This window comes from Barbus barbus (assembly GCF_936440315.1).
Source record: "Barbus barbus genome assembly, chromosome: 18".
NCBI lineage: Eukaryota > Metazoa > Chordata > Actinopteri > Cypriniformes > Cyprinidae > Barbus > Barbus barbus.
This window is the reverse complement of record NC_136746.1, coordinates 7,578,787-7,603,660: the sequence shown is the minus strand read 5'-3', so window position 1 is coordinate 7,603,660 and position 24,874 is coordinate 7,578,787. Positions and strand designations below refer to the sequence as shown.

The following is a 24,874-nucleotide window of genomic DNA, read 5'->3' as shown; positions in this document are numbered from 1 at the left end:
TCTTCTGTGGTATTCAGCTGAGAGCACTTGAAGATCTCCTCTTCCTTCTTAAGATGCTAGAAGAGTGAACTTACAGCCCAAAACATAAACTAAGCAGAAGTGCAATGGAGCCAGTAGAGTAGAAAATCAGCAGCTTCACATCAGTATAGCCTGCATATAGAGCTCTTAACATCTTTAATAACGGGCTGTGTTTGTCGTCAGATGATTTGTTTCTCAGTTACTCTTTAAGCACATGTGTGTTAGACATCCAGTTACACCCTCCCTGTAATAAATCAAAATGAACTAACATGTATCTCATAATGTTTAACTAGGTCACAGGGCAACAGCAGATGATTATGTTTAGGGTCCGTTTATGGCACCCGTGCTGAGTCTCCTGTTTTAACAGATAATGACCATCAAGGGCCATCAAATCATCATATAAACCAGAAAACGCACAGAGAGGCTTGTGTGGACTTGGTCTGAAACAAAGCGAACTGTCCTCAAAAGCAGCATCATAACGAGAATCACCAGTGACAGATTTATTATGCTCTACATTACCTGCATGTTGCTATCAACACAGATGAATATTGGGTAAACAGTCTATTTAAGTATCTTAAACTAGTTATTATCACTTCTTTTAGCCTTGGACTGGATTTGAAGGCCTTGGTGTTCATTTTCTCGGGACACTTCATAATCCAGCCCTGGTGATACTGATGAGCAGGCAACAGTGAGAGACTGCAGCAGTAAATGATTGACATGACAGGAATGCAATGGCATCATGCATTGACAGATGTCAAATTACATCAGCAATGGAAAGCACCACAATCAGACAAGCTGACATTTATGGAAAATAAAATCATAACAAACATACACCGAGAACATGTTCATTTCTTTCTACATACAGTTCTTAAGCCTGAGAATGTAAAATGTCCCATTAATTCAAATGGATTGCCTGTAGTGATTGCAGCCCCCCCCCCCCCAAATTAGAACTTCAATTCAGTAAGGATGCATTAAAGTGACAGTAAAGACATTTATAGTAACATTATAAAGACATTTGCAACCCTGACTACAAAACCGGTCATAAGGGTCAATTTTTCTGAATAAATAAGCTTTCCATTGATTTATGGTTTGTTATGATAGGACAATATTTTGCAGAGATACAACTATTTGAAAATCTGGAATCTGAGGGTGCAAAAAAAATCAAAATATTGAGAAAATCGCCTTTAAAGTTGTCTAAATGAAGTTCTTAGAAATGCATATAACTAATCAAAAATTAAGTTTTGATATATTTACAGTAGGAAACTTACAAAATATCTTCATGGAACATGATTTTTACTTAATATCCTAATGATTTTTGGCATAAAATAAAAATCAATAATTTTGGGTATTGCTACAAATATACCCCAGCAACTTAAGACTGGTTTTGTGGTCCAGGGTCACATTTATCATTTTAAAAGATTTCCAATTCAAATAAATGCTGTTAATTTTGGACTTTCTATCTCAGTTTCCACAAAAATATTAAGCAGCACAACAGTTTTAAACATGTTTGTAATAATAAGTGTTTCTTGAGCAGCAAATCAACATATTAGAATGATTTCTGAAGGATCATGTGACACTGAAGACTGCAGTAATGATGCTGAAATTTCAGCTTTACCATCACAGAAATAAATTACATTTTCAAAATAAAATAAAACAGCTAGATTAGGGTGAGAAAGACCTAAAACACTTTCATTGTGATTATTAAGTGCAGTCAGTAATACTCCCATTAGCAAATCAATATGTTGGAGAACATGAGTATTTCATTAAAACATTTTAATAACACTAGAATTTTATTCCATCACACCTAAATTATTTGTGGTTACCACAGATACTTTTGAATGTCAGCAGCATTTCATGATTTGTACCTCACAACAGTGCTAAGGATTCAACTTGCTAATGATTGCATAGAGTCCTGCAAGGTTTCCATTTGGCTTCATTCCCTGAGTTTAGCTCATGGTGAGAGCGTATTAGGCTCATCCGAACCAGTGGTTGCCCATGCATTCTCTGTTCCACTCCATACGACTGAGCCAGCACCATTCAAACTTACACTGCGGACGCGGACACACCATGTGCATACAGCCACATGAGCAAGATAACAGAGACAAGACAAGACACTGGATCTTTAAAGTGTACTTTTCAAGGTAAAAGATAAAAACAAAGATAACTTATCAATGACTGAGCGGTCTGTGAGATATATTCACGCATTCAGTGTACACACACACAGTGATGCCCTGAAAACCTTTTTGGATTCCCAAAACACTCTTAAAAATAAAGCTTCTTAATTGGAATTGATGGTTCCATTTAACATCTATGCAAGCTTTTTATAGTAAAAGGTTATTTATTGTGGCAAAGATTTTATTATTATAATTTTTTTTTTAAGATTATTAATATTTTCTTCACATTAAGATTTTTTTTTAAGAACTGTCTTTTGGGAACCAAAAATGGTTCTTCTATGACATTATTGAGAAAAACAACTTTTGGAATCTTTATTTTAAAGACCGAAGAACCTTTTCTCGTTATGCATGATTAATTAAGCAAATTGTGTTTTGTTATTGTCAGAAATGTAAATGGTTAAATATAAAACATAAATAGATTGATTCATTTTAAATAAAAATGTAAACATATAATATAGAATTATAATAAAATATTAAATATTATTAAAATGTTAATTATATGACAAAATATTAAAGTAAAATAATATTAATATTTAACTCTTAGATGAATAAAATATTCCAGAATATAGTGGTATTTATATATATGATATAAACATACAAAGATTAAAGAAATTATATTTTTATATTATATTCTTTGTCATCAACAACATGAATTGCATTAAACATGACATTTTGTCAGGGTTTCCCAAGTTCATGAAGGAACTGCAGGGGTACGTATGTTGATAAAATGCTAACACTCATTTAAAGGGACAGTTCACCCAAAAATTATCATCATTTACTCATCCTCATGTTGATCCAAACCTGTATGAGTTTCTTTTTTCTGTTGAACACAAAAGAAGATATTTTGAAGATTGTTGGTAACCAGTGGACAGTAGCCATTGACTTCCATAGTATGGGGGAAAAATAAAATATATAAATAATATGGACGTCAATGAATACAGTCAACTGTTTGGCTGATATCTTCTTTTGTGTTCAACTGTCACTTTAAATCACAAAAATGTAAGATTAAAAAAAAAAAAATAATAAAATAAATCGAAATAGAGGAAATAGATGAAATATTTACCTGCATGTCATGTGACCATTAATTGACCGTGAACATGCAAATGCGTTTTTAAATTCCATAAATCAGGAAGACTGATTCAAACACATATTCTACGTATTCCACATATACATTCTTCGTTTGGGGGCAAAAAGAAGTTTGAAAAGGCTGAGCGACGGTATACTGTCTTCAAACATTCCAACACCCCCGCGCTGCTGGAGGCGGGGTGTAGATTAACATAAACGTGTCGCGACGCTCGCGCGAATGCCCTAAAGACAACAACGATGCAATGAAGGTGTATCTAGGACTTTTATTAAACTGGATAAATTATTACACGCTTTTGTATTTTAGGTGTTGTCATACTTTGATAAAAACTAAGGTTTATTATTGTATGTTCTTTTGACATTTCATTTATTGTTTCAAGATTCAAGATTTTTATTTGTCACATACACAATTATACAGAGTATAACCAGCAGTAAGTAAGAACATCTTATTCTCCAAGGATTGGACATTTGTGAGCAGAATGCTCGGAAGAGGAGGATTATGAGCCCTTTTCCTGAGTCTGTCTCGAATGCCAGCGAGCTTCCCGCGGTGTTTCTTGATCCTTCGCCTCGGGGGGTTATTGTTTATCTCCACGTTCCGAAGAATCTCCAGTGGCCATGATGGATTCGTGGATTATGTGTCCTGGAACAGGTTAGTGTAGCGGTTTCCAATGTCCAAAAGTGTTTCTTTTTTATAGGTGATCAGTGCCGACGTTAAATGTGTAAAAAGAGAAAGACATGTATTTGGTACTTGCTTCATGGCTTTGAAAAACTTGCATCTGATGTTTCTCTACGTTGCTTTTTGCATAACTCCGGGTCGTCGACACCAAGATTCATTGCAATTTCTTTCTAGGAATTAAATGATTTCTCTGAATCTTTGTCTGTCCGCGAGCAATCGTACAGGTGCGGATATATTTGTGGCAGCTCAGCTATTCGACAGTGTATTTATGTTGCTAGTGACTTGGAGATGTTGTTCTCCAGCCTGACCTCCGTTGAATGAGAAATGAACCGGGGGAAAAAAGAATTGTGCGATTTTTTTTTTTTTTTGTGCGATTGCGTAATCACCACGGACCAATGGTAGCTCAAAGGTGTTTAGGACCCAAAACGAACTCCCCCAAAAAGTTTGCTTTGGTGAGCTGTTTCGAACTGCTGAAACGAACTCAAAATTAACTTTGTTTCAGCCTGATTTTGTTCGAAATGACGTTATATCAGTTTGTTCTACGATTTCGTTTGAAGTATATCGGGGCCTTTATGACAACTCTCGGAGTGATTTGCATGGTAATGTACATGACACTGTTAATGTGCTTGGTCTTGGCGGAATAGATCTGCTAAACTGATGCTGTGGTACAGCAAGTACCGAGACTTGCTACTGCCAATACATCCACAGACATGCTGCTATGAGCATGTAAGAAATACTGCTGCTGCACATATATAGCATACATGATCACCTTGTAGCCGATCTATACAGGTGGAGCTGGGGAAGGTGGAGGGTTTCTGAAGCATGCTGCAAACTGCTAAAGCAAGCACTAGTCATATATTTGAATGTTGAGCAGCGAGCTCACTGACTACCGATACAGGAGAGAACCAATCAGCTGTGCCATGTAATAATGATGTCATTATGTCAGATTGAGTTAGACCTATCGGACTGTGCCATCTAGAGTTTCATGCAAGAACTTTGTATTTATGAATAATTGACCGCCATTGTGTCAATATTATGCAATCATGTAATAAAAAAATTAGACTATTTTAAAATCTAATCTAGTCTAATTAAAGCCCTTTACTAATAGTACTTGACAAACTAGATAAAGGTAGAAAAACATTCAAACCATTTTTTTTCCACAGGAATTTGGCATTTGGGGCAGGGGTGAGTGGTTTCGTCTATAGTCTCCTGTGAGGCCTGTTCCCAGCGTGCACGAAGAGCTGCCTCTTCATCTACAATATAACCCTGAAACACACACACACACACGCACACACGCACACACACAGCAGGGATCAAACGCAGCACAGTGAGAAAGACCAGATTTGATCTTAAAGAGCTTTAAAATTCCTCTCTTATATGATTCTTTTATGAATCAGGTGATTTGTGAATGGCTTGTAGGCATTGTCCTGCACTGGCACCATTACGACTAGAATGTCTGGGTCGCTCGAGAATATTTAAGCAGATTTTCACCTTGTGGGATGACTGATGATATCTAGCCAACATAAATTGAATCGTGTCCATGCATATGAGATGAACTAATATTAAAAGTGTGAAGTCCTCACCTGTAGGGCACTTCCTGTTACTGTGTCTGTCCTCTGTCTGCAGGGGCCCTTGTGATACTCTGCCTTACAGTCCCTGCAAAACACAAACTGACATAAACAGCAAACCACTTACTACTGGCCGCTACAAGCCACAGCTTGTTAATAGTAAAGTGTATGTTATTTAGCATTTTATAATTATGGTAACACTTAAATGTGAAGCCTTTATGTATAATGCACTATATAGATATCCATAATGTATGCTGAAAGGCATTACATCTTTTCATAAATAGTTCTTAAATCTATTTGCAGAGTCCATGTTACATCTGAAATGAGATGTTAGCCGTGTGTTTTCATGCATTGCACTTTCTAAAGGTGTAATACTGAATATATACGTATTATAACTAAGCTCATGCTAATACAATATATAAATTAATGCATTCAAATTCTTTTATATTGCTTTATATATAAAGGCTTAAAGTGAAGTGTTGTCTTAATGGCTACTTTTCATTAATTATGTGCACTTTTACCTTTAGCAGTCTGGTCAAATATTAAAAGATTGATAGCTAAAGAGATGTATGTATGTATGTATATAAATGGTTTAATAGTTGTAGTTTTAGTTAAGTGAGTGAGTGAAGTGACATACGGCCAAGTATGGTGACCCATACTCGGAATTCGTGCTCTGCATTTAATCCATCCAATGTGCACACACACAGCAGTGAACACACACACACCATGCACACACACAGCAGTGAACACACACACACCGTGAACACACACCCGGAGCAGTACAACACACTGACTATAAGTAAGCCACTTATCAAAGGTTGAAATTCGTAAAAACTGTTCACACTTCGGCTCTGTGGTGTTTTCGAGTGGTCTGACACTGCTTGATACATTTTATGATGCAAGTAGCACAAATGCATATTCATGCAGCATCCAAAACACACACAAGGGGGCAGCCTTTCTCCATTCCTGTCGGCGAGCGTTTTAAATGAGGAAGTATTACTCAGTGGTTTAGCATACTCTTCCTCTACAGCTCTTTTGAAGCTCCACTGCTTTAGTATTTCTTCAGAGATCCAGACTGCGAAGTAGGGAAGCATCACATCATTTTTTTGCTTTAATATTTCTGCTGCTCATGACAGATCCTCCTCTCAAGGTCTAGAGACAGATGCTTCTTTGTTTTCCCCATCCTCAGTAATGATGAGAAAACAGAGTTCTTTTGACAGCCACTTCTTTCTACTTTTTTCAGCCCTGTTCTCATTTGTCCTCTCTCAGATGTGCCACCATTCATGTTTATTACCCACATGGTTGGTGTCCTTCTCCAGCGCTGTCATTTTCTGCGGCGTGAGAGACAGGAAGGATGTGTTTGATGCAGAGCGTGGAACAGTGTGAAACCCTTCTTAGTGTGAAATTAATGCCCCTTTGCAGTCCTGAACAAAGTGTTGCGCTGTCTTTACTTTTTGAGCAATGTGATATTTGAATTGTTAAGTCAGGTCTCATCTCTAATATGTATTTCAACATGGGAATATGTGAAGAATCAGAACGCATGCCGTTCACAAAGCTCAGCGTCAATCACTCCTCCAGTATGTGTTTGTCTTATGGGCTAAGTATAGGACCGTAAACCTTTTGGTTTATGAATTTCCATAACTTTTTCAACCAATCGTCATCAACTGAATAGGGATTTAAAAAAAAAAAAAAAAAAAAGCAATTTCTAGGTGATTAAATATTTCTTAAACTAGGGAAATTCACTATTTAATTTTAGACATTTTTAAGAATGTTTACATATTTTCTTAGGATTTATTATTTTAATTAATTCATTAAATAATGGTAGATTACCAGGGGAAAACACTGTCATCTGTACATTTGCACTGATAGTGTTGTTAATTTATTTGTTATTATTTTTTATTTAGTTTACATCAGAAGTAATTGCTACACAGTATTAGTATATAGTGATTTTTTTATTATTATTATTATTAAGAATTTTATTTTAAAACTTCACATGATCCTTTGGAAATCATTCAAAATGCTGATTTGTTGCATTAAAGAAATATTATATAATATATATATATATATATATATATATATATATATATATATATATATATATATATATATATATATACTGTATATATATATGTTGTTGTTTTTTTTTAATTAATGTTTTTTTTCCCCCTGGTTTCTTTGTGAAATAAATTATATACATTAATATACCTACACACACACACACACACACACGCACACATGCACACACATATTATACATACACACATATATATATATATATATATATATATATATATATATATATATATATATATATATATATATATATATATATATATGTGTATGTATGAATGTATAATGTGTGTGTGTTTGTGTATATATATATATATATATATATACACACACACACGTATAGAGATAGATAGATAGATAGATAGATAGATAGATAGATAGATAGATAGATAGATAGATAGATAGATAGATAGATAGATAGATAGATAGATAGATAGATAGATAGATAGGTTATAAATGTACAAAAATATTACAATAGAAAATAATTATTGGAAATTGTAATAATATTTCACAATCTTACTGTATTTATTTATCAAATAAATGCAGCCTTGGTGGGATTAATTACTGATAGTGTCATTTTATGTTATTGCTTTATTTTATTTTCCTTATTATCAGCAGAAAGTGCTGAATTTTGAAAGTTGATTAGTGTACAGAAATGTAGAAAAACCTAATGCAAAAAGTTTACAACATAACTGATTTATAGAGAACATTTTGTAATGGATGTTGTCAGTTTTACATTCTGCACACGAACAAAGCATTGTGGGGACTGTGCTATAGGATGCTATGATCTATGCTCCAGCATTTATAAATGCAGTCAACTCTGTTTGCGTGCGTGTGTGTGTGTGTGTGTAGACTTAGACAGGATCTGACAGTGGCAGTCTGATGTGTGTTAAATAAGAACGTCAGAGTGAAACGCTGAAAGAGCTCTTAGAGAGAGAGACTTCTCTGATCATCTGCCAGACTGATCTCTCTCTCACAAACACACGCTCACAGCCCTGACCCAAATGTACGGCTTCAAGGCAATAATAGCATCTTTCTGACACCTGGCTCACTGTCCCCAGCACTCAGAGCCGCTCTAAACACAGCGCGAGAGAAAGAACAGAGCCAGAGACACAATGAGAGAACAGACAGATTGTACCGAACAGCTTCTCACTCCGCAACCACCCAAAAACATGCCATTTTTAAAAAACACGCTTCATCTAGTTACCTGACATTTCCCACAATTAGGGCACAAAATAGGGCTTGGAACTTTGAAACATGAAGTCAAGGTTTTGGAAAAAATTGAAAAGAGGAGTGAAAAGAAGATGCTAAACCTCCAGAGAATATTGTCCATCTTAGATTTAGGTACAATTTAAGTTTTATTTTGTTTAATTTTACTTTAATGTATTTTTTATTTACATTTTTAGTCTACTACAAAATGTGGTGTGTAGTAAAAAATGTTTAAAAATGAAATAAAATATAAAATAAAATGTTTATATATCAGCAAAAGTTAGTGTTACTTGCTGTTTCCTTGTAATAATTTGTGAAATGCACTAGCAACTTCTACACCATTTTTTTCAGTGTATTTCAGGAAAATGGGGTTGCAAATATACCACAAATTAACAATGGGGTTGCTACACTATATAGTTTCTCCATAGTATTTGTTGTAAAACTCTGGTTATACAAATGGTAATCAATATGCCAAAAAACATGGGTACTATACTTTTACCATAGGCTTAATAATACCATGGTTAATTTTCCTTAGGACAAAACATGACCCATGATAATGCAAAAACATGTTTTAAGGTTTTCCTATGAAGATATATTAAAGATTTAGCTATTATTCTACTAATTTTGACATTTAGGCATGATAAAACAAGAACACGGTCCTAATGTAATACTTCAGTTTTTCTAAAACAAATGTAGGTCTATACTATGTGCAAACAAATTACAATGAGGTGGTTGTTTTGCAAAAAGGTGGAGACGTGTTGAAAAAGTGGCAGGTAGGCTACAAGAAAATCAGTGAAAAGGTGAACCCACACATAAGAGAGGGAAAATGAAAAGACTAAAAAGGGAAATGGAAGTTCAAGAGATAACTTAATTATTTTGCGTGGCCCCAGCCTAGGAATTGAAACTTTTTTTATGTGATGATGATGGCCATACAAAAAAATATTGTTGTCCACGGTTTCAAAATTTGTTGTGGGTGTATGGGATGGCCTAGATGAGTGTCAGATTTCCCGGCCTGAAATTTTGTCCCAGTCCACCCCTGCTCAGAACAAATGCGTTTACTCGCAGGTCTCGATCAGACGACCACTAAACAGCGCTGTGAGAAGCACTGGAGTTTGGAGCAGAGCTCTCCGATACAAACCACAGATTCTGTGGTGATTTAAACTAGTTTAAAGGCAGATGAAGCAGTGCTGCGCTTGATTTCCACTTTTCCAATGTGATCAGAAAAGCGAGTTCGGCAAAAGACGGATTCGATCCATGGTCGATCACATCATATGCTACACCCATGTTCATTACTCTCCAGCCGCTGTTTGATGCTCTCCAATAAGATGAAATGAACCTGACACAAGTGTGTTTATTCTCCGCATTTTTATTCGACTTTTTCTTTTTTTAGTTGGAGTTTTTAATCGTAAAATTTAACGAGTTTATTGTCAAAATTTTCTCGAAATGTAACGACTTTTTTTCTCGAAATTTTATGACATTTCCTTGAAATGTAACGACTTTTCTCGTAATTTAACAAGTTTATTCTCAGCATTTTATTTTGACATTTTTCTCAAAGTGTAACGACTTTTTTCTCAAAATTTAACAACTTTAATCTCAAGATGGTTTTATTATTTTTTTTTTATTGCTTGGCCCTACTCTTCCGTATAAGTAACAGGGTCGATTTAGCATGAATTAAGGTATAAAGATGCATGGGTCGCAGAAGTGGAAGCGGGAGGGGGTGTGGGGTGGGCGCCCGGGTTACTTTTGAGGTCTGTTACAAATATGACAGACCACAAAAATACATAGGCTATATAGGCTCATATATATGCACGAGAAATCATTAAAAGATTGCGATCGCGATTCAAACACACAATCTTATTCCTAAATGATGATTCCGCTTTGTCAGTTAAACCTTTGAAATCACATCGGAATATTTAAACCCTTGATCCAGAGAGAGCAGCGCACATGGCATAATTTCATTTAAATTAATATTTTTAAATAGACCCCTTTATAACATTAAATAAAACATTTAGTCAGAAACTCAAATTAGCCTACATATTTTGTTTGGTTGTATAATGTTTTGTTTTCAGAATCGAAGCCCCCCCCCCTCTTCTTTGGGTTCGTTCTGCGATCCATATAAAGACTCGATATAAAGAAACATATTTTATCTGTTATCATTTGTACAGCATATAAAAAGAAAAACATTTCAATTCATCATTGTTAATATGCAGTGGATTAATATACATAGAAACAAATCTATTGTAGAATTTACTTTGAAATAATTTTTACTCAAAAAAAAAAAAACACACACAAAAGACAAAGAAAAAGCAAGTAACACATTTAATTAAATGTGAAATTTTAAAGTAGAAAAACTAAAATTGTATTTTACTGTAAATCATACTCCCATAATCTGTTTTATTTCCATGTTTTTTTATTTTAGCTCTTGTTTCAGTAACTCAATTAGTACAGCACGGCACTTCCTTCGCCAAGGTTGCCAGATTTTTCTCTATCACTTGAGACCGGTGAGCTAATCTTGCTTCTCATGATGCTGAAAGCTGATAGTTCACACTTATTGTACACACAAACCACAGCAACAAACCCTCCTGAAGTCATACACGCTAAAACCAGAAATTGCTCTATTGCCAGCAGCTTACAACGAGATCAACTCTAGTATTCAACACACAGTGCTGATACAGGGCCCCTAAACCCCCAAACAAAAGAGACGAAGGCTGTATAAAATGGCAGAGGAGATATAGAGAGGGGATATATTGATTTTTCTGTAAGCGAAGTAGGACAGGTAGGTTTGTGAGGTGTCCCTCAGGTCCAGAGCGTGTAAAAACTGCCTGCTTTTTGTGTCAGTGTTTTTATGTGCCATCGTTGGTATATGTGTGTGTGCTGGTGCCAATGGTTCATTAACGCCAACTCCAATAAAGCCTTTATCTGCGGCTCACAGACGCGGCGCTGACCGCGCCGTCACTGTCAGAAACCGGACACACATTTTTCCTCTCACACTGATTCTGTAAAAGCAGGTATGGTTAGAAGATAAGGGACGAGCTCTCCAAATTCCCAACTTATGAACAAACACAAAAATACACTCCAATCCACCAACAAGAGAGAAGGATTATGAAATCAAAGCTGAAAGTACACCAGTGCATAACCATTAGCCAATGTGATCTTATTATCAAAAATGCATTAGAAGAAATTATAATGTGCAAAAGTCTTAGGCCATTAGTATTTTCACCAGCAAAAATGGCTTAAAGTCAGTTATTTCGATCTTTTGCTGTAGTGTGTCAGTAGGAAAAATCTGTTTACATTTCCAAACATTCATTTTGCCATTATTTGTAATAATCCAGTGAGATTTTTGTTTGCACAAGGAGTCTAACAACAGCCAGTGCTCCTCAGAGATCGGATCTCATCATCTTCCAGTCTGTCTGGAATCACATGAAGAATCCAATATGGTCGATGGATACGTATAGCAGCACATACAAACAGCCGCTAACGAGGCATCTATGTATATATGTATCTATGAATCACACCACATGTTTTGTGCTGAGATCCTGTTATCAAATGTAGCTTATTTTGAAAAGCTTAAAGTATTTCGCAAAAGCGAGATTAAAAAAAAAAAGAAAATATTTTTTGGCCACGCATTTTATTTTGGAATCCAGTTACAAAATTTATTTTATTTTGACAAGTCTCAAAATCTGATCAAATTTATCAGAACTAGTGCTGTCAAACGATTAATTGTGATTAATCGCATCCAAAATAAAAGTTTTTGTTTACATAATATATGTCTGTGTACTGTTAATATATATTACGTATATATAAATACACATGCATACAGTATATATTTAGATTTTTTTTACATGTATATATATTTATACTTATATATTTTATATTATATATATAAATATATTTATTATATAAACATATTTTTTTTCTTAAATATATACATGCATGTGTGTGCATTTATATATACAGAATAAGTATACAGAGTATACAAACACATATTATGGAAATAAAAACTTTTATTTTGGATGCGATTAATCATTTGGCAGCACTAAACAAAACAACAAAAAAGAAAGAAAGATAATAAAATTTGGCCACCATGTTATGCTTTGAAATCCTGTTACCTAATTTATTTTATTTTGAAAAATGTATCAAACAAAATTGCCCACCTCTTTTTTTTTTAAATCTTGTTGCCAAATGTATTTTATTTTGAAAATAATAATAATAATAAATGATAATAAAAAACTCTTTAAAAAAGTATTGTGCAAAACCACGTTAGGAAAAAAAAAACGGCAACAACAACAAAACACAGTTTGCCCACTACAGTATGTTTTGTTTTGAAGTGAAGTGACATACTGCCAAGTATGGTGACCCATACTCGGAATTCGTGCTCTGCATTTAACCCATCCAACGTGCACACACACAGCAGTGAACACACACACACCGTGAACACACACCCGGAGCAGTGGGCAGCCATTTATGCTGCGGCGCCCGGGGGGCAGTTGGGGGTTCGGTGCCTTGCTCAAGGGCACCTCAGTCGTGGTATTGAGGGTGGAGAGAGCGCTGGACATTCACTCCCCCCACCTACAATCCCTGCCGGCCCGAGACTCGAACCCACAACCTTTGGATTACGAGTCCGACTCTTTAACCATTAGGCCACGACTTCCCCCAGTCGTGGCCTAATGTTTTTCAACAGCAAAATTAATTAATTTTTGTTTTGCAATTCTGTTACCAAAACTGTTTTTCATTTTTATTTCTTTAGATCAATACTTATACAATATCAACATAATTAACTGAATTGATGCTCAGTCAAATACACCTCTGTCTAATGCCCATCTACATACAGCTCAAAAGGTCACACTTTATTTTAAGATCCAATTCTCACTATTAACAAATCATTAACTATGACTTTTGCCTCAATAAACTCCAAATTTGCTGCTTATTAATAGTTAGTAAAGTTAGGGATGTAGAATATGGTCATGCAGAATATGTGTTTTATAAGTACTAATAAACAGCCAGTGTGTATAATAATAGGCATGCTAATAAGCATCTAGTTAATAGTGAAAATTGGTCCCTAGACTAATATACAATGATCCCTATACTATGTTACTGCTTAAAACTATACCGATCTAACGCTAAAACTATACCAATGTGGTTACCTGAGATCTCATTAGCATTCATAGGTATTTGCACATAAAGTGTAGTTTTGTTAATTATTTATATTTTATTTTGAAAGTCTTACAAGTCTGCAAAGTCTGCTTTTTTGTTTTACAAAATCGTATGAGTGTGAACGTGCTTTTGCTTTGTTTTGTTTGAAATCTAGTTTCCAAAATTGTGTCCCAAAACCCTGCTTTGTGTGAAACATACAAAAACCAATGTAATAAATCAAATACATATAGGTCTAATGCCTGTCTACAGCTCAAAAGCACTGTCCATGACAACAAAAGGCTTTCAGGCAGCACTCTGTGATGCAGGCTGCACCTTTGACAGAGACAGACAGAAGCACAGATATAGGGTTTCGTCCCACTGGAATGATGTTTGTGTTTGCAAACATGCAATCAGTCAGCGCTAATGGCAGATGAACTGCACCCTAATCTTTAATCGACTAGCTAATTAGAAAACATCATGCAAATTGTGTGGTAATTACATCTTAATCGTGCCGTGATTGGATGAGTGGAGTATGCAAGCGATAGAGGGCAGGGAAGAAAAAAAAAACAGTCCTCTCACACATGAATGCCATCCCAAACTGGGATATACTTGGTCAAAGGTTTGTAAAAATGCAGACTGTTACAAAACTCTCTATACAAAACTCAACCCAACACATATTAAAGCTGAAGTGTGTAATTTCTACACCACTAGTGTCACAGAATAGAGTAATAGCAGAAATAATGACTGTTGAGGCTGGTGGGGATTCACAAACAAACAGTTTTCAGTTTCAGTGTTTTAATAGTGCCACAGAGCATAACAGTGTTTATGCTGTTTGGGGAAATTGATCTACAAATGGCTTACTGATAGCAGTCTCTGCATATTACAGTGCAAGCTGTTGTGAGGTGAGTGGAGAAGGACTTACCCCACAGCCGAGTCCATTCCCCAACTCACAGAAGACTCTCCTGCCATCATCCACAGGAAGTAGCCCAGCACCACATCCTGGAGCGGGACACAGAACTCCACCCTTCTGAAGAACACACTCCTCCGCTGCGTATCGCTGGTAGTGCTCATACTGGAAAACAGAGATGGACTGAGTCTAAAAACAACCTCGTAATGTTAAAACAGGATAGCTGACCCAACAATTGCTCACATTCATGTCATTCCAATCCTGTATGACTTTCTTCCTCTTGTGGAAATATAGAAATATTCCACTGCAATGGATAAAAAAAAAAAAAAACACTTGAGACATTTGTCTAAATATCTTCTTTTACGATCTACAGAAGAAAGAATGCCATACCATTTTGGAATGGCATGAGGGTGAGCAAATGATAACAATTTTTATTTTCGGTCTAACTACCCCTTTAAGTGTGTTAAAGATTTTCACAAACAAAGTCAAACCCAAGTTCAAACACTGTATAATGATATACTTTTAAATAAAGTAAGTAGGGATGCTCCAATGCATCGGCCAATTAATTTAGGACTGTCCAGGTTAAAGCAATAATAACGCGGGTTCAAAAGCTTATAGCTTACTGAAATGTATCATGTCTCACATAATCTTTTAAGCAAAAGGAAAACATCAAATAATATGCTTGCAAAACTGACATTCTTGCGTAGTATAGAAACCAGTCTGTTAACAAAAAGGTAGAAATACTTTGCATACAACAAATATGAAATTGCTAAAAAAAAACTCTTTATTTTGGTCACTGACACAATTACTAGGTTTTGAAGAATGAATGAAATATTTTGGGTGAGTTACTACATTTTGCAGACATGCAATAGAGTTGTGATGTTTGAGCAAACAGTTTTCGAAAAATGTGCCAAAGCAATTGAGGAAAACTGTAAATGTAACAGCTTAGAGCAAAAAGAAAAAGTTTACTTGTGTGTTTTCTTTGGTTGAGTATTATATTTGAAACATCAGTCTTTTATGACTCATATAGTAGAGGTCATCCTTTGAGAAGGAAAAACAACTCAACTTCAGAGGCCCAAAATATGCAATTTGGTGTGGTTGCTGATATTTACATGGTCAAAAAGATGAAATTCTGCTTGTAATGTAAATCAATGAGATCTTTGTAACTGTATAACAGACTACTTACATTAACTGCATATACACACTCTAAAAAAAAAGGTTCTTCAGCGGTTCTTTGGGGAGGTTGAGGTGCTTTATAGCACCGCTACCGTATAAAGAACCTGTTAAGCCCCTGTATGGTTCTTCAGCGGCTCTTTGGGGTGGTTAAGGTGCTATATAGCACCAGTGTCGTACATAAAGAAGTCATTAAGCCTGGCATTAAGTTTTTTAACTGTGTTTGCAAATGGATGGGATTAATGCAGAACACAAATTCCAAGTATGGGTTATCATACTTGTCCACACCTCACTTCACTACTGGGGGCCTAAAGTCATGGCCTAATGGATAGAGAGTCGACTTGTAACCCGAAGGTCGCGGGTTCGAGTCTCAGCTCCGGCAGGAATTGTAGGTGGGGGGAGTGAATGTCCAGCGCTTTCTCCACCTTCAAACCGATTGAGGTCAGACCTTTGAGCAAGGCACCGAACCCCCAAATGCTCCCTGGGCGCCGCAGCATAAATGGCTGCCCACTGCTCCGGGTGTGTGTTCACTGCTGTGTGTGCACATTGGATGGGTTAAATGCAGAGCACGAATTCCAAGTATGGGTCACCATACTTGGCCACATGACACTTCACTTTCTTTTCTTCATTATACTCCAAGTTTTGTTATATTGTTTTTTTTTTTTTTTTTTTTGGGGGGGGGGGGGGGGGGGGGGTTTACATTTTATTGACAGTCCCCATTTTTAACAATTTAACTACCCCAATAGGTTGATGCGGAAGAAAATTAACAAAGCATCAGGGAACATCTGCGTGTAATGAAGGAGGAAACAGAGAAGTTTAGACCAAACGTAGAGCTCCTCAAAGAAAGGATAGCACTGATAAAATGCTATCGGACAAATTTTGTGTCCAAATATAGCACAGAGGATATTCTCTGAGCTCGTCAGAAAAGAGCTCCATGAACGAACTCTGCTCTGACTGACATGGTCCCTACACAGTGTCTCTACACGCAACATTCATTCACAGATTTACACTACTTCCTGTCACTGTAAGTCAATATTCTCTATTTCTTAGCCTCTTCCAAGTCTAGTTGTAGTTTCTATTGTTTTTTAAATCCTGAAGGACTTACAAAAATGTTAGTATGCTGTTGACAGTGAAAAAGTGAAAGATACTGCAGTACTTCAGAGTGTACAACTTAGTTTGCAAGTGGTTGTGTATTATTAATTTTCAGTAATTTCACTCACTCACTCACTATTAATGCTAAAAAGACTAGATTTTCCAAATAAAGTGAAGAACTAATGTAGGCCTAAGACCGTAGGCGAAAAAGTTACCTAATTACAGGGCTACAGTATATATATATATATATATATATATATATATATATATATATATATATATATATATATATATATATATATGTGTAAACCAGGACTCTCTTTTCTTCAAAAATGTACATATTTCAAACTTGTTGCATTATTTTGTATGTGTATAAAAAAAGTTTTTTAGAGTGCAGTACAGTAAATATCAGCTGTCACTCTATATCTTCCACTAATATGCCTTTATAAAATGATATTTAAATGCTTTTGTAATCAATTTTGTTTATTCAAATCTCTGTAGTTTTTACTGTGGGGCAAACATATAATGCAATGCAATAAACGTTCCTCAAAAGCCAGATTTTTCTAAAATATGATGTATGAATAATCAATTAATGTAACTTCAGTCCCCTAAGTGTTCATCTTGAAATATTACTAACAATATAAAAGGTATTTTTAAGTTTACTTTATTAAAATTACTGAATATTTCATTAAAAAAAATAAGTATAACCTAGTATGCATTCAGTTTAAATTTGGTTTTGACATCTGGCCCACAAGCTCACTGTCCCAACAGGACAGGAGAGAGTGAGACGAACAAGATGCACACAGATATCAGGAGAGGCCACTTGACAAAACAACATGTTTGGAAGCATATCGACAGAAACATCCTTAATGGTGCTTTGCAAAGGTGTCTCATAACAGCTTCAATTGGTGTGAAAATTGGTACCAAGACAAAAACTTGGTGAAGAGGAAGGATGTAGAAACACGCCGAAAGGAACCCGTTTCCTCACTGCAAGGATGGCTGGTGTGATGGTACGGAGCTGAGGTTTTGTTGTGATTGGAGGGTTCAGTGAATGGCATGGGGGAACCGCAGATGGGCAAATTAAGAGCATCTCGCATGTGACGATCGTACAATCAGGATGAACTTGGATTTCTCATGAGTCGTGATCAGGACAGGGAAGGTTGCTTAGAAGTGTACATGTGTGTAAGTGAAACCTGCGGATCTCAGAGTGCAAACCTACCTGCGCATCTCCCGGGACTCGGAAATGATGGACCTCTTTAATGAGCGAATCAGGACAGCCGGCTGGAGACAGAGAAAGAAAAAAGAAAAAAAGCATACAGTCAGAAGCATAGAGTTAGAATGGGCTGAAACAGCTGTTAAAAGCAGATAGTTCACCCGGAACTTATTCCAAACCTCTTGGCTTTCTTTCTTCCATGGAACATAAAAGAAAATATTATGAAGAATTTTGGGGTTCACATAACATTGGACCCCATTGACTTTCATTGCATGGACAAAGAGATGAGTAAGAAACAAAGTCATGCAGGTTTGGAACAGCATTCAAATTACTTTGGAGTTCAAAGAAAATCCCAATGCAACATATCTTTTCAAATCACATGGTTTGTAAGGTTGTTGTTTTTTTTTTAAACCTAATGATGTAAAACCCAGAAAAACTAGATTAATTTCTGTTCCCGATTAAATAGATCTATAGGAACGCAATGTTTGCATTAAGAATCATGTTTGCAAGGAATCTTTACTTTCGGTGTGAAAGCAGTGTGAAATCTCATCCTGCTCAGTGTTAAATTGTAAATTAGTGTTGGTTTTGTCAAACTGGTGAAATCCAAGGAATACATCTTTGTTATTCAGGTCAATGACATGACACTCGTCTTTTTTTTGGTCTAAATTGATTAATTTCTTCAAAAATACACCAAAAAGGCAATTGACAATGACATAAACACACCACTTGGCATTTATAATTTCTGAATTGAAATTCATTTTCATTTATTAATTGTTGTGGGCATGAAGTCAAAAATGTCAGGGTTATGTAAATGTCATAATATCATAATGAAGAATAAAGCCTCTTAAGCCATTAACATTCTCAAAATAAAATCTTATTAGGCAGTTTGGCATGATCTTTTATTATTATTAATTAGAAAAAAAATCAATGTAGCAGTTTTGCTAATGTCAAATGTGCAATCAAAGTCAGAAACATGCGGGGAGGAAAATAAAACATACAACAGGAAATAATATAGACTACTGCAGACCCGCCATGACTATGTATCTAGGTCAATTAGTGTGCATTATATATATATATTGGAACAGTAAAGACAAAATTGCTCTGTTGGCTGTGGAGTCAAGACATTTACAAATATGATTAAAAGATGAATATGAGACAAAACTACAGAATGTCACATTTTATTATTGGATGATTCAACACATAGATGTTTTACCAAATAAAAAGAACAGCACTTTTAGAGTTTCATCCCTCTATCTGATGTGAGCATAAGTATTGAACAGTTGCCTCACAGATCTTTCTAAGTGATCTTGTGTCCTGTTGCATTAATACTTCAGATATTAAAAGCAGGGAATGTGTCGTATCAGTTATATCCATTACTTCTGCATTCTGAATCTTGCATTCGATGATGACATACACAAACCAGGATGAAGACGAGGGAGCTGACTTTGAGAGAAAAGCAAGTAATTTGGATGCTAAAAGAAAAGAGGAAGTCAATTAGCGCTATAGCAAAAACAATTGGGATTGGCTGCATTAAAGGCTGGGAAAAGTATTTCAAAGGATGAGACCAAGAGTCTGGTGATGTCTATGGGTCACAGACTCACTGCTGTGATTGTGTGCAAGGGATCTGCAACTAAATAATAGCTTTTAATCTTTTATATCTGCCTTATGTTCAACTGTCCCAATACTTATGCTCACATCAATGAGTGGGATGAACACATACATGTTTTATTTGGTAAAACATGTATGTGTTGAATCACCCAATAATAAAATGTGACATTCTGTAGTTTTGTCTCATACTCATCTTTTAATCATATTTGTAAATGTCTTGACTCCACAGCCAACAGAGCAATTTTGTCTTTACTGTTCCAATACTTTTGGAGTGGACTGTATATAGACACACACACACTAAAAACAATAATTTAGATGTATAAACTAACTCACATGTATTCAAGGTGTAAATATGTTATTAAATTGTGTTTTTATAATCACTGAATTGAAATTGTTCCTTTTTGCTGACCCAGAGTACCACTTCAAAACATAACTGGTGAAATTTGTTGTCCTGACCTTTCTAGTCTCGCTAGTTGACCAAGCAAGTATTGGTCATCTTATTTCGATGGAGGGGAAAACCATGGGAAAATTGTGATTGGGCCAGTTTTGTTTTGCAGACCTGGCAACCCTTTGCCAACATCCCACAACACAACATACGCTGGTCATTTCAGCTGGGCATTCCTCATCAAATTGCAACAGGAAACGACAAGCGAATATATTATCATACATTACGCCCCATGTCCCGTACTCGGGCGTACACAAACGCTAATGAGCGCTGCTCTTACGGGGAGGCCCACCACTTACGATGCCGATACGCACCCAAAAGCCACCTCAGGGTCACGCTCTGAGAGGAGAGGCCTTTCATTTGAGCCGCCTAATCTACAGGAGGAGAGGAGAAGCACCTTAATAGGGAACAGAGCTAAACAGGTCCCTCGTATTTCCGCTCCGCAGAAACAACTCACTGTTAAATCCACACAGGATAATTATGAACGGCTAATGAGTAAAGATGAATGTGTGTGAGCTTAGGCAGGGGCCCGACCCCGAAGTGGCAGGCCAATCCTCTCCTCTAACAAGCGTGGTGTAATGATGTGGTCCCTTTTGTGGGGAAACGTTTTGCTTTGGACCAACACACCAATTATCCCTTAGGAGACTAATGACTGCTTAAATCTGCATGTGATAGCACTCACACACACACACACGCGAACACATCCTTGGACCTCTTCGTACACCTAAGTGGAGTGGAACTTTAAATCACAAAAAATGAAATGGAGTGATCTCTAAAGATGAATGTAGATATAAAGGCTGATAGAGGCTGAGTGCATATAGTACAAAACAAGCTTATCAAATCAGAGAGAAGAAATTTCACATCACAGACGTTCTGCTCCCTGCCGATTCGCTTTTGTGCGAATAGATAGAGAAAATATGCCAGCTGTCGGGGTTCATTTGAGACCATTAAGTAACATCTTTACAGCCACAAAAGACAGTAAATTTAACCCTGAACATCCATTTTAATCTTAATGTAATCTTAATATCAGTTTATCTTATAATCTAACCATTTCTATTCTATAGATGTTAATTATGTTATTATATATAAAAGCTTTAAACCCTAAAGGGCGAGTTTACTTTTAAATTTCTCCCCTTAAGTCATTTCAAACTAATAAGACCTTCATTCGCATTCAAAACACAAATTAAGTTATTTTTTTATGAACTTTGGGAGATTTCTGTAGCTCCATTGAAGGTCCAAAATTGTCAAAAAGTGCATAAAGACATTGTAAATGTTATCCATGTGAATTAAGTGACTTATCCCAAGTCTCCTGAAGAGACACAATCACTTTGGACAGATTTAATTTAGGCTTATTTTCACGTATAAACAATTGATCAATGCACATAAATCGAGCACATCAAATAAAGTAAAGTAAAGTAAAGTAAAGTCGTGACGTATTGTCAAGTATGGTTACCCATACTCGAAAATGGTGCTCTGCGTTTAACCCATCCAAGTGCACACACACAGCAGTGAGTAGTGAACAAATGCGCACACACACACACACACACACACACCGTGAACACACACCCGGAGCAGTGGGCAGCCATGCTGCAGCGCCCGGGGAGCAGTTGGGGGTTCGGTGCCTTGCTCAAGGGCACCTCAGTCGTGGTATTGAGGGTGGAGAGAGCGCTGGATATTCCCTCCCCCCACCTACAATTCCTGCCAGCCGGGGGCTCGAACTCGCAACCTTTCGATTACGAGTCCGACTCTCTAACCATTAGGCCACGACTTCCCCCGGTACGGTAATTGGAAGCACAAACATGCTTACTTGATGTGCAAGAATTAGCAGAAAATGTACTCATCCTCAGGTCATTCAAAATGTAGATTATTTTTTCATTACAATAGACTTGGAGAAATTTAGCAGTACATCACTTGCTCACTAATGTATCCTATGCAGTAAATGGGTGCCGTCAAAACAAAGCTGATAAAAACATCACAATAATCCACAAGTAATCCACATGACTCCAGTTCATCTATTATCGTCTTTTGAAGTGAAAAACTGCATGTTTGTAAGAAACAAATCAAGACAATTTAGCTTGATGGAGTCCTCTAATATCACTTTCTCCAGTGAAAAAAGTAATCTTGTCTGAATCAGGAGAACAATATGTACAGATCAAACTCCGTTTACAAGCCAAAACAGTTCTAAACAAATAAATTGGTGGATATCGATATGAGAGGACAACATGAGATGGACTTTTTCTTCGGAGGAAGCGATTTTATGAATTATGGACACTGGATTTGTTTATTGTTATGTTTTTATTAACTGTTATTCTGACGGCACCCATTCACTGCAAAGGATCCATTGATGAGCAAGTGATGTAATGGACATTTCTCCAGATCTGTTCAGATGAAGAAACAAACTCATCTACAGTATATCTTGGATGGCCTGAGGCCATACTGCATTTATACCTTAATTCTAATGTGTTAGACTGAAAATATTTCAACATTGTTGTATGAAAGTTGTAAAGGTCGATATATAAATATATATCGGCAACCTGTAGCAGCTGAAGTCTCCAGCGCACACATCGTCCTGCAGAGTGCTAATGTTGCCTAATCCTCCTCGGAGGCTGCTAGCGCAAACGCCACCTCACTTTTCTTATGCAAATGGCGGCAGGCGCACTAATCGCACTGCACCTGCCTGGGGACTCGCAGGCTGCCAGCAAATATTAGAATTGTAGTGGGGAAAAAAGGCTCACATTTGTCTAAAAATAATTAAAGATAAAGACTACAGAGGGATGACATGTTGTTACCATGGCAATGAAGGAGTGTAGCTTACTGAGAGGTGAACTTTTCAGGACACACACACAGAGAGACATATAGAAATAGATTAGTTATAGCTCCTGTGGAGTTACCTAGGGTCAGAGCTGTGGCATAGCTGTTAGTATGCTGGAGATACGCTGATCACACAAGTGATACAAGTTTGAATCCAGCCTACAATGTGTACTATTTTCATCCTAAACCCACTTTATCTATACAATGAAGAGGTGAGTTTTTTTTCAACTTTTTTACAATAAGGATGCATTAAAATGATCAAAAGTGACAGATAAAAAAAATATATAATATTACAATATATTTCACATAAATTTTTCTTTGGAATTTGCTATTCTGCCTAGAATCCATAAAAAAGGATCACAAAAATACTGAGCAGCACAACTGTTCTCAACATTGATAACAAGACATATTTCTCGACCAGAAAATTTGAAATTATCATCACAGAATGATTTCTGAAGGATCATAGGCTATGACATTGGAGTAGTGATACTGAAATTTAGCTTTGAATGCAGGAAGACATCACATTTTAAAATACACTAAAATAGAAAAGTAATTTTTAAAATTACACATTTTTTGGCATTAAATAAATAAACAAATGAATGAGTGAGTGAGTGAATATATATATATATATATATATATATATATATATATATATATATATATATATATATATATATATATATACACACACACACACACATATATATATATATATATATATATATATATATATACAGTCATGGCCAAAAATATCGGCACCCTTGGTAAATATGATCAAAGAAGGCTGTGAAAATTTATCTGCATTGTTAATCCTTTTGATCTTTTATTTAAAAAAATTAACAAAAATCTAACATTTCATTGGATAATCAGAATTTAAAATGGGGGAAATTTCATTATGAAATGTTTTTCTCAAATACACGTTGTACAGAATTATTGGCACCCCTAGAAATTTTTATGAGTAAAATATCTCTGAAGTGACATTCAGCCAAGTATGGTGACCCATACTCGGAATTCGTGCTCTGCATTTAACCCATCCAACGTGCACACACACAGCAGTGAACACACACACACCGTGAACATACACCCGGAGCAGTGGGCAGCCATTTTATGCTGCAGCGCTCGGGGAGCAGTTGGGGGTTCGGTGCCTTGCTCAAGGACACCTCAGTCGTGGTATTGAGCGCTGGACATTCACTTCCCCCACCTACAATCCCTGCCGGCCCGAGACTCGAACCCGCAACCTTCGGATTACAAGTCCGACTCTCTAACCATTAGGCCACGACTTCCCCATTTCTGAAGTATATTCCCATTCATATTCACAATTTTGAGCACTCCAGGGTGATTATGAACATGAAATTATCCAGCCATGGCTTCCTGTTTCACAGAAATATAAATAGGAGGGAACGCGAAGCCCAAATTCCCTTAATCATCCATCACAATGAAAAAAAACAAAGAATATATTTCTGATGTACAGCGTAAGATATTTGAACTTCACAAATTATTGAAGTGGCTTTAAGAAAAGAGCTAGAGCAGTGAAAATTCCCATATCCACCATCAGGGCAATAATTAAGAATTTCCAATCAACAGAAAATGTTACGAAACTGCCTGGAAGAGGATGTGTGTCTATATCGTCCTAATGCACGGTGAGAAGGAGAGTTTGAGTGGCTAAAGACTCTCCAAGGACCACAGCTGGAGAA

The 24,874-nt window shown here is 36.3% G+C and overlaps 1 pseudogene across 1 annotated transcript in view; it reads right to left on the bottom strand.

Moving 5' to 3' along the window:
* Nucleotides 1-3,821: 3,821 nt before the first annotated feature.
* The window catches only part of LOC306883846 (E3 ubiquitin-protein ligase parkin-like), a 132,474-nt pseudogene continuing 111,421 nt past the window's right edge, over nt 3,822-24,874 (bottom strand). The window contains exons 8-12 of the transcript in view: nt 18,323-18,384; nt 14,854-15,003; nt 5,535-5,621; nt 5,099-5,217; nt 3,822-3,959 (exon numbers count right to left, since the gene is read on the bottom strand). The product of the transcript in view is annotated as an E3 ubiquitin-protein ligase parkin-like (transcript). The remainder of the gene's footprint in view (nt 3,960-5,098; nt 5,218-5,534; nt 5,622-14,853; nt 15,004-18,322; nt 18,385-24,874) is intronic.